This window comes from Astyanax mexicanus, chromosome 19, assembly GCF_023375975.1.
Source record: "Astyanax mexicanus isolate ESR-SI-001 chromosome 19, AstMex3_surface, whole genome shotgun sequence".
Lineage (NCBI taxonomy): Eukaryota > Metazoa > Chordata > Actinopteri > Characiformes > Acestrorhamphidae > Astyanax > Astyanax mexicanus.
Genome location: NC_064426.1, coordinates 16,287,212 through 16,300,897, shown reverse-complemented (window position 1 = coordinate 16,300,897; position 13,686 = coordinate 16,287,212). Strand labels below are relative to the sequence as shown.

At 39.7% G+C, this 13,686-nt stretch overlaps 1 protein-coding gene across 1 annotated transcript in view; it reads left to right on the top strand.

The window, feature by feature from the left end:
- Positions 1–13,686, top strand: part of LOC103034334 (uncharacterized) — a 381,713-nt gene that overhangs the window by 81,568 nt on the left and 286,459 nt on the right. The window lies entirely within an intron of this gene.

The following is a 13,686-nucleotide window of genomic DNA, read 5'->3' as shown; positions in this document are numbered from 1 at the left end:
ACATTTCTTAGGCTGTTTTAACACCTGTAGTTAGTTTCTATTAGTGCTGGGCGGTTCATAGCAGTGGTGCAATTAAAACCAGTATGCATTTTTTACATACCGCCACACTGCTAGAGGCGCTGTGGAGCACCGTGTAGAACAGCACTGCCGAAGAAGCACATACAGTTTGCTAGATAATGCTAGCATAACAGGTTAGCATAACAAGCTAATGCACTGGATTGAGAGGAATAGAATTGCACAATCGATCCACAGATCGGATAAATGTTCCTCTTGTGCCCCAGAAGAGCCTAGAATCGGTCATAAGTGAGCGTTTATTCATCTCAAGAGATAAAACTCCCTAAAACTCTTATAACCGAGTTTACCAGAGTTCGACTACTAACTTAATAATTAATAAAATAAAACGCACACAGACTCAGGAATGAGGGAAAATAGCAGCCACACTTTACTTTAGTCTTCTTCTCTCCTTTTTCTGCCCTACAGCTACCCCAACAGGACATTCAGTGTACATACACATTCCGTAAATCAATTTTCCTTAAAGTCTGTTACACTGTGGATACGAGGAAGTAACTATAACCCTGTTTAAATATATTAATACTGTAGCCTATATTAATACTGTGGCTAATTTTAATACTGTAATGTCTGTAATGGCTTCAATAATAACATATTGTAAATTGTGTTTTGCTTGTGAAATAGAGCTTTTGAGAAATATATGTTTTACTTACACATTAAGTGTTTAGGTCCATTAAGAGTGTTTATGAAATTATTGTTTACATTTATCAGCTGTTTTTCTGCTAATGAATCTGGTTTCCTTATGTATTGTGTAATTTTGTGGGACAAAGTAAAGCCTTAGTGTTTTATAGACTTTATTGTCCCCCATAGGGGAAAGTTTTCTTGGGCTACCCAAGATTGCATCTGGCTGTACTGGCAATCCAATACAATCACATAAGCCTTTCCACTGACATAATACAATATAAGACAATACAATACAACGAACATGAACATAAAAGCCAGTAAAATACTAAAATAAAAAATAAAATAATTTAAGATTTCCATTCTCATCCTCATCTGTTAGCATTAAGAAATGTAATCGAAGCAGGTACAAATGAATAACTGTACCTTATTAGCCTACACTTTGGCACTCTGAATCTCCTACCCGAAGGGAGAAGCTGATACTCTGGGAAAAGAAGATGTTCAGGATCAGAGGTAATTCGCTTTGCTAACCTAAAAACAGACTCCTCAAAAATTGCTTCAGGAGAGGAGAACTGGCTACCACCAATAATTTTCCAAGCAGTTCTGAAGACCCTAGCTAGTTTATTATTTAGCTGCACAGAAAGATTACAAAACCAAACAGATATACCATATCCTAAAATCAGAGGTGGAAAGTAATGAATTACATTTACTCACATTACTGTAACTAAGTAGATTTTATGAGTAATTTGTAATTTTTAAGTAGTTTTTAAAATAGGTAATTTTACTTTTACTCAAGCACATTTTGACACAAGTAATTTAATTCACTACATTGGAAAACTCCCCATTACTGAGTAAAAAATAAAATGCTGGGGAAAAAATGAATTGGTGAATTAAAAAAAAAATTGAGTTTTGTTCTCCATGGCAGTGCAGCTGAACTTTTCCCAGCAGTGTTTATTTTTGTTAGCGGGAGAGAAGTTATGTAAATCAGCTGGGGGGATGCGTTGTTCTGTCGAGTTATGCTACCCATCGATATGTGCTTCTTTACGGCACTGTGCATGCGCCGACCAACTTTTTTGTTATGATTTCATGTTTTTAATGATAATTCCTTAAGTTTTTATTGGGAACATAAAACAATCTTCTTAAATGTAAAAAAAAACATGTAAATAACAGTTAAAGCATAGCAATGGCAAATAAAAAATAATAATGAACTGTAAAACTATAAAAATACGGTTTATAGTCACATATATGACCATAACTTTTTAACTTTTTAACAGTAAAGAAAAAATGGATCATAGAAACCTATACCACTTGTTCTTAAAAATGTTTTATGGGGTGGTCTGAACAAGTACTGCCTGAAAGGTCCAAATTATTATTTAATTTATGATTAGTACTTTTTTACATAAAATAATTAAAAGTAACTATGTAACTTTTACTCAACGTACATTTTAAATTGAGTACTTTTTTACTTTTACTCGAGTAGATTTTTAGATGGGTACTTTTACTTTTACTTGAGTAAAATTTTAGCAAAGTAAAGGTACTTTTACTTAATTACAATTTTTCAGTACTTTTTCCACCTCTGCCTAAAATGCTCTCTAATATGGACTTGTAAAAGATCTTCTGATTCACCCAAAAGCTTAATGGTCTCCTCAAACAGTACAGTCATTGCTGCAGTCTAGCACACAGATACTCCACATGGGTTGAGCTCCCCAATGTACTCTCAATGTAGACACCCAGATACTTATAAGAAGAAACCTGAGGAATAGTGCTGGACAGTGATTTCCAATTCCCTTGGAGTCAAAAACAATTTCCTGTGTCTTTGCCACATTTAGGTTAAGTTGATTCATGTCACACCATTCCACAAATTTGTAAGTTAGACTGCCATCATGCTGTACCAAACTCAGAATAGCAGTATCATCAGAGACTTTGAACACGAAGTTATCTGAGTATCTGCTTCTACAATCATTAGTAAAAAGTTTAAATAGCAGTGGAGAGCTAATACAACCTTGGGGGACCCCTGTACTCCTAACAGCACAGTAACTCAAACCTATATTAAGCTCAGTCATGATCGAATTATAAAAAAAAATAAAAAAAATAAAAATACTGTGAAACCACCAGAATTTTCAGAAACACACACACACACACACACATATTATATATATGTATGTATATATATATATATATATATATATATATATATATATATATGGACAATTGCAAGTTTTTCTCTTCTTTGCATCTTTTCTGAAGAGTGACAACATTTCAGAGATTTCAGCTGTCAGTTTCCACTGTGAGGAACATGGTGAGGAAATAGAAGATCACAGACACAGATCTACTTAAGACCCGAACTGTCTTAAGTAGAACTATGTATATACAGGTGCTGGTCAACGAATTAGAATAATTTGAAATAGTGCAATCATGAAATTCTTTGAATGCATTTTTTGTGCAGAAAGCAAATCAGGTGTTCACCGCACCTGTCCTACTCGTTAGACTAATCACAGAACTCGTTACCTGGAAAAAAATTTGCTCAGCTGAGCTTTCCAAGAGGCCCATTTAGGCCATTTAACTGTGACACTGTTGTTTTATTGAATTAGAATAATGGAGAAACCGTTTCATTGAATTAGAATAATTTTTATTATAATTACAATCATCACTTTCTCAGTATTTTGTGGCTGCCCCCTTGGCTTGTATGACTGCCTGAAGTCTCCGCGGCATCGATTTGACCAGCTTGTCGCAAGTTTCTGCACTCACAGCTTCCCAGGCAGTGGCGATGTTCTGCTTCAGTTGGTCCAGCGTAGTAGGCTTTCTGTCGCGAATTTTCCGCTTGACGATGGCCCAAAGGTTTTCAATGGTCAGGCGAGTTGGCCGGCCATGCCAAAACTTCAAGCTGTTTTTTAGTGAACCAATCTTTGGTCGACTTTGCCGCATGAGCTGGTGCAAGATCCTGTTGAAATATGAAGTCTTCTTCGCCGAACTGTTCCTCAACAGTCGGAATCAGGAACGTTTCCAGAACATCTTGATATACGGCAGCATTGACAGTCTTCTTGAGGAAGCAGAGTTTCCCTACACCTCGAGCGGACATGCATTCCCAGACCATAACGCTCTGGGGAAACTTGACGGATCTTTTCACGCACTCGTGGTTGTAGGTTTCGCCATCACGACGCCAGACACGAGGACCTTGGTCACCGAAGGAGATGCAGAAGTGTGATTCGTCACTGAAGACCACTTTCTGCCAGTCTTCAGCAGTCCACTCGCCGTGTTCTTTGGCCCACTTCAGCCGTTTCTCCATTTGTTTCTTGTTCAGCATCGGTTTTACTGCTGGAACGCGAGATTTGAAGCCGAGTTCGCGCAGACGACGGTAAGTGGTTGATCTGGAGATGTCAGCGCTTTCTGCACAAAAAATGCATTCAAAGAATTTCATGATTGCACTATTTCAAATTATTCTAATTCGTTGACCAGCACCTGTATATATGTGATATACATTTTTGGTCATACCGCCCAGCACTAGTTTCTATGGTCTGTATCAGTTGATGAGTTTGTTTACTTGCATTTTCTCCCTCTGATTAGTGTGGTTTCACACAGGTATAAAATTAAATGCACCAAAATGTGCACCAATAAACCACACAAGCACATTGTTTTATCTGATTGGTCAGAGCTGTCTGGCGTGGGAGTGAGAAGAAATCTGTGCAGTGTGAAGCAGCTTTAAACACAGAACCCTGAAACGCTACGCTTTTAAACAACCAGTAACATATATACAGCTATACAGCACTTAAAAATTTAAAATACATAAAAAAAATACTTAAGTAGAAAGTTATGATAACCTAATTTTTCCCATTTATATTAACAAATTCTGTTTTTTAAGTTAGTTAAATGAAGTGAAAATTTGGAATGAGTTGAATGAACTTTAAACTGTAAGTTACAGCAATATATGATTAATAGCTTATTTATGTAAATGATCACTAAACTATTTTGAGTTGGGTTAGGTAACATTATATTCCCCACCACCAGTTATGCCCCAACACAGCACACTCGGAGAAAAGTAGAACAAGTTGATTTCAATACATCAGCTCACAGATGCCTTGTGCTGATCGACATCACCCTTTGGAGTGATGAGGGGAAAGAGTGCCATCTACCCACCCAGAGAGAGCAAGGCTAGTTGTGCTCTCTCAGGGCTCCAGCAGCTGATGATAAACTGCATGGCCGGGATTAGAACCAGCAATCTCCCGATCATAGTGGCAGCACTTTGTAGTTGTTGTAGATGCACTGAATAGTTGAACAATGAAAGCTGGTCTGTGGGTTGACAGTGGCTGTTCTCACCATCCTTCTCTTCTGCTTATCGTTAACGTTGTGTTCCAGTAATTAGTGCTAAAATTATTAAAATCAGTAAAATGATGCACCTGCCAAATATTGTTTAAAGAACTATTGCACACTTCCCGTACATCCTATAAACTTCATTTTACTTCTCAAACATCACTGTGTTCTTCTGCTGTATGATCTATTTAACTGAATTTGCTAATGATTTATAAAGACAAATCATGAAAATGACCACTGTATTAAATAGTCACACAGATTTTCTGATAGACATATCACTGGATATTACAGATTTTTGAATATGAGGCAATTTGCAATTTATTTATGTGTTGGTTATTATGGGATTGTGGTGGGATTTTTGCAAATGTTCAAATGTAAACATTACTATGTGTGCAGTATATGCAACATACAGTCATATGAAAAAGTTTGGGCACCCCTATTAATCCTAATCATTTTTAGTTCTAAATATTTGGGTGTTTGCAACAGCCATTTCAGTTTGATATATCTAATAACTGATGGACACAGTAATATTTCAGGATTGAAATGAGGTTTATTGTACTAACAGGAAATGTGCAATATGCATTAAACCAAAATTTGACCGGTGCAAAAGTATGGGCACCCTTATCATTTTATTGATTTGAATACCAATTGCAAGTTGTTCTCCTATTTAAATCTCCTCTGAAGAGTGGCATCATGGGCTCATCAAAACAACTCTCAAATGATCTAAAAACAAAGATTATTCAACATAGTTGTTCAGGGGAAGGATACAAAAAGTTGTCTCAGAGATTTAACCTGTCAGTTTCCACTGTGAGAAACATAGTAAGGAAATGGAAGACCACAGGGACAGTTTTTGTTAAGCCCAGAAGTGGCAGGCCAAGAAAAATATCAGAAAGGCAGAGAAGAAGAATGGTGAGAACAGTCAAGGACAATCCACAGACCACCTCCAAAGAGCTGCAGCATCATATTGCTGCAGATGGTGTCACTGTGCATCGGTCAACAATACAGCACACTTTGCACAAGAAGAAGCTTTATGGGAGAGTGATGCGAAAGAAGCCATTTCCGCAAGCACGCCACAAACGCAATGCAAAAGCACACCACAGACTCTGTTTGTGGCATGCTTGCAGAAATGGCTTCTTTCGCATCACTCTCCCATACAACTTCTTCTTGTGCAAAGTGCGCTGTATTGTGTATTTTAGTTTTTGCTGTATTTTGGTTTAATGCATATTGCACATTTTCTGTTAGTACACTAAACCTCATTTCAATCCTGAAATATTACTGTGTCCATCAGTTATTAGATATATCAAACTGAAATGGCTGTTGCAAACACCCAAATATTTAGAACTAAAATGATTGAGATTAATAGGGGTGCCTAAACTTTTTCATATGACTGTATGTAAGCAGAATTTGCACTGTTAAAAATATTATATATTGATAATAAGTGTGACTGAAACGGTCATTTTTCAAATGCCTTAAAATGTCCCTGAGCATGATGGGAAATAATCTCAAAAGGAAATTAAATACTGTCAGCTAAATTTGTAGTGTTTAAGGCGAGAGTGTCAGACTTTCTTTAATTTATTTATTATGTGTGTGTTAATTTGACCCCTGCTTTGCATCCAAATTAAAACAATAATAAATGGACTGGAGTTTCAGTTGTTACTTTAATGGCATGTTTGGCCTAAAGGACAGCTGACCTGCGTCAATAATGGAGAGCCGGACAGAAAGACAGACGTGTTATTCTGTGTGTGAGAATTATGTGTGCATGTCGAGTTTTGCAGAGTGAGGTATTCTTAAAGTGCTAATAACACAACCACACACTTCCTCAGAACATGAAACCAAAAAAGAAAAAAACTCAACAAGGCTATCAGCTTTCAGCGAGTTCCTCATTACATAAGCTTTGTCATTAAACAGTGCTGCATCTTTTTCTATTTCTCTTCAGTCACGTTATTTTAAAGTAAAGCCAGAAGCAAGGAGACATCAGCACATCAGCATCAGCATTCAAACACTGACCATTTCTTTACTGCTAATTTATTTGCATTACTGATATCAATATTTGAGTAAAGTTGTATATAGAAGGCATAAAATGTCCTACAGGTATGCCCTCTAGTATCAAAACTCTAAATTATAATTAAACATTTATAACAGAATAAACACATTTAAAGCTTTAGTTTGTGCCTATAACTACATCTATTAAAATATTCTGATTTATTGTCCTCATCAATCAGCTATGATAAATGTTTTAGTAATTGCTGATATTGATGCATGATATTTTATTTAAAATCAGTTCCATTAATTTCATTAAATAAAAAATTAATAATAAAAAGTATGTTCAATGTTTAATGGTAGATTTCATTTTATTAGTTTAATATACGGTAAATTCGTTGTTTTGGTTATAAATTACAGTGGACAAAAGGGCAACGCTTCTCGTGAGAATGTTCAGCTGGTAGGCGGATATGAGAGCTGTTGAAACCAAACTGTTTTCAGTCGTTTTGTTTACAGCAGCAGCAGCCTAGCCAATAATAAACAGTCCCATCTAAAAGTTTTGGAACAGTGAGGCTGATCTGTTTTTTCTGCTGTAGATGGGAAAAAAATGATTTAACATTAAAAGATTAATATGAGACAAAAGAGACAACAAGAGACATTTTTTTATTTTTTGCAGGTATTTATATCTGGTCCTCTAGTAAAGCCTCTGTACTTTTGTTCATGAAGTCTTCTGTGAGCAGTAGATTGTGATCCCTTCACACCTGGAGATTGTTGCTGATGTCACTAACAGTTGTTTGAGTTAATAGGTAACTTAGCAGGAACTAAGGAGTAAATAATTAATAGTGCTGCATTTACACCTAAATCTCTTCTATTAACTACCAGGAAGTACTGAATAATTACTCAGTAGATAGTACTGAACTAATGATTATACTGAGACATACAACTTACTAATTAGGTCTTCTTTATAGTAACTACTCATTAATTACTGCTTAACTGCTCAGCTGAAAACTCCTACATGCCACCTGGAAACTATGAACTTGAAAAAAAATTCAATGGTGATATTAAATGCAATTAAATATATATATATATATATATATATATATATATATATATATATATATATATATATATATATATATATATACACATATTAGTCTATGAATTATGTAACAGCAATTACAGGGCGACTAATAATAATTCATAGACTAATATATAGTAGTCTATGAATTAGGTAATATAACTCCAAACCATGAAATATAACAATATAACACAGTATGCTATGTTTGTTGAAAAAAATATGTGTTTTGGCAGACATTTTTAGTATTAGATTAATTCGAACCACATGTATAATATACAGTACTGTGCAAATGTTTAAAGCACCAAAGTAAATACACTAATCCATTTATCTCAGAAATATAAGTGTTTTAACTCAGAAAAAATAAATATAACTGCAAATAAATATAAATACAGTAAAACATAACAAGGATTTTTCATTTTTAACTAAGTATGTTGTATCTTGTGAGCCGAGCTGAAGAACAAAGTGTAGTTCCAGATTTCTCCTGGATGCTCCTCAGTCAGCATGTGTAACGCGGGGATGAGACGGGAGGCGGACGTAAATGCGGGTAAGACAAGATTTATTAAACAAATAAGCAAATAAACAAGTAAACATAGAACAGAGAAGCAAACCAAAACAAGCGAGGGGTAACAATAACAAACGAGAGATAAACTAACAAACAAACAGGAAGAACAACAAAAGCTAAGCTAGACTGAATATAACTAAACAGGGCAGTGGATATACACGAGGATAAATACGTAAATAAATACAAAATAAACAGAGACAAACAGGAAATAAACGTAACTAGAAATAACGTGACCGATAAATAAACAAGAGCGAGTAAATAGAAACCAAAGACGTGACGTGACAGACAACGGGGGAAGGTGCAAAGACCGACGGAGGACAAGGTGGCAGAGGAGGGCTATTTATAGTAACACAAAACACACTAGAATTAGAAACACCTGGGGAAGGGGCGGAGCTACAAATGAGACACAGGTGGAAAAGTACTGAGACGGGAGACACAGGGGAGCACAGGTCACGTGGGGAATGCAAACAGACACGAGACAGGGCCAAGACGTGACAGAAGCCCCTCCCTAAACGCGCAGCTCCCGAGGCGCGTAAAAACGAACCCCAGGGGCTGGCGGCGGGGAGAGGCCAGGAAACACAAGAGACAAGACCGGGGACTTAACATGGGGCAGAACAGGAGACTGAACTAAAGACCGGACAGGAGACTGGACAAAGAAAGGAGACTGGACCTTGAACATGAACGGAGACATTAGACTGTACACTGGACAGGACAAGGGAACAGGGACAAAAACATTAACCGGGACAGACACGAACACGGTCACAGGGACAGGTACACAGAAACCAGGCAAGACAGGAACAGGAACATAGACCGACACAGGAACCATAACAGGGAGCGACAGGGGTACAAAATAAACTTGGGGATGCCCAGGACTGGCTAAAGTCTGTGGTGTGGTCCGTGGGGCCAGCCTGGGCACAGTTCTAGGGCTGAGGTCCGGGGCCCTTGGGGCAGACCTGGGTAGACGGGGCCTAGGGCCAAACATAGTCCTAGGAGCTGGAACTGGCGTGGGTGTGGTGACAGGTGCAGCTTGGACAGGCGCGGCGGCGGGTGCAGCTTGGGCAGGCGCGGCGGCGGGTGCAGCTTGGGCAGGCGCGGCGGCGGGTGCAGCTGGCGTCGGAGCTGGAGCGATAGGCACCACTGGCACAGGAACATTGGCGGTGGGCACCGCTGGCACAGGAACACTGGCGGTGGCGGGTACTGCTGGCACAGGAACATTGGCGGTGGGCACCGCTGGCACAGGAACATTGGCGGTGGGCACCGCTGGCACAGTCACTGGAGCGGTGGGCACCACTGGCACAGGAACATTGGCGGTGGGCACTGCTGGCACAGGAACATTGGCGGTGGGCACCGCTGGCACAGACACAGGAGCGGTGGGCACCGCTGGCACAGACACAGGAGCGGACTTGGAGACTTGGGCTGAAGGAGATTGCGTGGAGATGAGGGCTGCTGAAGAAATCACAGAGACTTGAGCTGAACTCACCGCAGTGTATGCAGATTCCGGGGTGGCGCGAGCAGTAGAGTGTAGCGCCGTAACCATGGAAACCTTGGAGCGGAGAGCTGCTGCTGCCGCGAGTGACTCGAAAACCCGGACTGGATCAGCTGATTTGCCGGACGAGTCTGGAGTAGGAAGCGCGGAGCCGCCGGTAGAGTCCAGCGCAGGGGATGTGTCGGAGCGCGGCTGTGCGGCCGCCGTGGAAGCTGGATCTGCAGCCCTCGGAGAGGTGAGCGCCGTTACAGCCGGAGAGGAGAGCGCTGGAGCAGACGAAGAGGAGAGCGTCTTGGTAGCAGGGGATGCTAACTGAGTTAGCCGCACCGCCGAATAGAAGGCTGGAGCAGCAGCCGCAGGAAAAGCTAGCAGGTTAGCCGCTGAAGCTAGCTGAGGAGCCGCTGAAACGGAGCGCGCCATGGGAGGCGGGCGGACAGAAGACGGCGTCTTGAGGACCGGCACTGCTGGAGATCGGTTCGGGGCAAGGGTGGCCTCCTCCACCAGATCGAGTGGACATCGGAAAGCCGGGTGCAGAACAGACCCCGGAGGAAGCGGCAAGCGGGCTTGCGTCGGAGGGTAATCTTCATCCTCCGAACTAGACGCGGCAGCTACAAAGTTCCAAAAGTCCTCATCGCCAGCGTCTCTGACCACCTCGCCTCCCCCGCGGTTCGAAGCAAGGCCCATAGCCCCAACGGTGATGCCCCCCCCCAAGAAAATCCTCCGAATTCGGGATCCCTTAGAGCGCCTAGACCGAGGCCCTCTCCGGCCTCGAGGCCTCGGATTTTCCTGCGCTGGGATCCCGAAAGAGGGGCGGCGGATGGCCGGCCCGGACCTCGACAGAAATCTTCCCGCTACGTCCATAATTAAAGGTCGGTCTTTCTTTAACGCGGGGATGAGACGGGAGGCGGACGTAAATGCGGGTAAGACAAGATTTATTAAACAAATAAGCAAATAAACAAGTAAACATAGAACAGAGAAGCAAACTAAAACAAGCGAGGGGTAACAATAACAAACAAGAGATAAACTAACAAACAAACAGGAAGAACAACAAAAGCTAAGCTAGACTGAATATAACTAAACAGGGCAGTGGATATACACGAGGATAAATACGTAAATAAATACAAAATCGGAGACCGACGGAGACAAGGTGGCAGAGGAGGGCTATTTATAGTAACACAAAACACACTAGAATTAGAAACACCTGGGGAAGGGGCGGAGCTACAAATGAGACACAGGTGGAAAAGTACTGAGATGGGAGACACAGGGGAGCACAGGTCACGTGGGGAATGCACACAGACACGAGAAAGGGCCAAGACGTGACAGCATGTGTGAATATTGTGTTTAGTTCCATGAGCAGCTCACCAGATTAACCACATTTACCAAACCAGGTGTAGATATGATGAGAAATAACTCCATTAAACTTAGATGAGGAGAGATTAGGAGATGTTTCAAAGGAAAACAGGGCTGTAAAAGCACTGCTTTTTGTAAATTAGCTGTTTGTATTTATTGTTAAATTGAATAATATATATGCATAAGCCTAATATATGCTTTCAAATGAGCTTTAATATTTTGAAGATTTTTATACCATATCAGCTTCTGGAGACGCATATCGCACAGGGAACCTGGACACTGCTCCCTCTCTCTGTATTCTCCTCTCCCTGTATTCTCCTCAGCCTCTCGTTTCTCTCCTGCTGCGTGCTGTTTAATGTTGTACGTTAGCACTGGTCTGCGCAAAATGGGACAAAGCGCATCCCGGATCAATTCAATACGGAACGCATATTTTACTGTTGGCAACCGTACTTCAGCTTTGCAGTCTCAACAGACTTTATAGTGCGCACTATTAGGGTAATAAGCAGAGCAGCTCTCCTGGTCCTCTGTGTAAATTCTCTGCTGCTCCTGCTGCTGCTGGAGGTCTTAGAGAGACTCTGCTGCTTTCTTATTTTTGTATTTGACTGAAAATAAACTAGTATCCAAGAGACTGAGACCTTTTCCAGCTTATTTTACCCCCGGATCAGACAAGGACACTATGTGTGTTGTAAAACAGCTGTAGAATGTGTGTTAGCATTAACTAGCTAAGTTAGTTAGGTTATTATTATTAAGTATTATTAAGTTAGCTAAGTTGTGTGTGTAGTTAGCATTAGCTAGCTAATTTAGCTAGTGTGTTAATTAGCTGGGTTAAATGTGTGTGTGTTAGTTAGCTATGTTAACTACAGGGTGTACTGACTACCTTAGGGTCAAATATACAACACTACTACACAGTGTATTTACCAGTGTTAGCACGGTTAGTTAACTAGTGTAAAACCAACAATCACACTGTGAGGTTTTAAAAATTGACAGTGTTAGTCTAACACTAACACTGTTAATATAACACTGGCAAATGTGCTTTAAAACAAATTAACTGCATGACTGTTCAAATGTATTATTATTATTATTATTTTTATTACACTTTATAATACTGTGACATGATCTACAGTAACTTCTCAGTAATTAGTAATTAGTTACCATGTTTCTCACTTTATAATACTGTGACATGATCTGCAGTAACTCCTGAAGAAGAACACAGTAACTCATCAGTCATAAGGTAATGGTTTACCAGGTGGTGCTGTTAACTACCGAAAAAGAAGACAGGGACACCTTATTAATTATCTATGAAGAACTCAGGGACGCCTAGTTTGTTATCTAACACAAATATTTATTCATTTAAACGTGATTTCCCCCAAAATAAGGATGTAGGACACAACATACAGTAAAGCTGTATGTGAGCCATCAGTTCTCCAGGAGGACTGAAGAAGAGCACAGTTTTAGAATAAACACCTGTAACACACCGACAGAACAATACAAAAATGGGGGTTAAGCAGATTACTGCACATTTCAGTGTGTCTAACATTTAGAAGATATTGAGGATACTAAGGTAAGTAAGGTTAATATATGACAAATGGTGTCACTGACTTTAATATCAAGACTGATGGAATAATCTGCAGCAGCAGATAAACACACTGAGAACTGGCACTGTTACAGTAATTACCCTAATAGTGTACACTATAAAGTCTCTGTGAGACTGATGAACTTTTATAGGGTTGGTGGTTAATAATAAAGCAGTGATCATTAAAACAAAAATGATTTCAGTCAGTCGTAGAGTCTTAGGTATCTTCAAAAAATGTGGGCTAAGCAGACTATTACACACTGTAGTATTTTACTATGTGTTGCTTATATTTGGAAGATAATGAGGATAATAAGGTAACTAAGGTTACTACAACTACTACAAATGGTGTCACTGGCTTCATTCAAATATGACTTATCACCACTGATCAACTAATTGTTTGTGTACACTGATTTAGATCTATAGTTCCTCAGGTGGCATGTAAGAGTTTTCAGTAGTAAATGTTGATTTAAGCAGTAATTAATGAGTAGTTACTAAAAAGGAGACATAATCATTAAGTAGTTCTTCATGAGATATGTAACTCTCAGTAATTAATGTGGAGTTAATACTACGTACTGAGTAATTACTCAATACTCCCTGGTGGTCAATAGAAGAGATTTAGGTGTTAATGCAGCACTATTACTTAGTTACTGCTTAGTTCC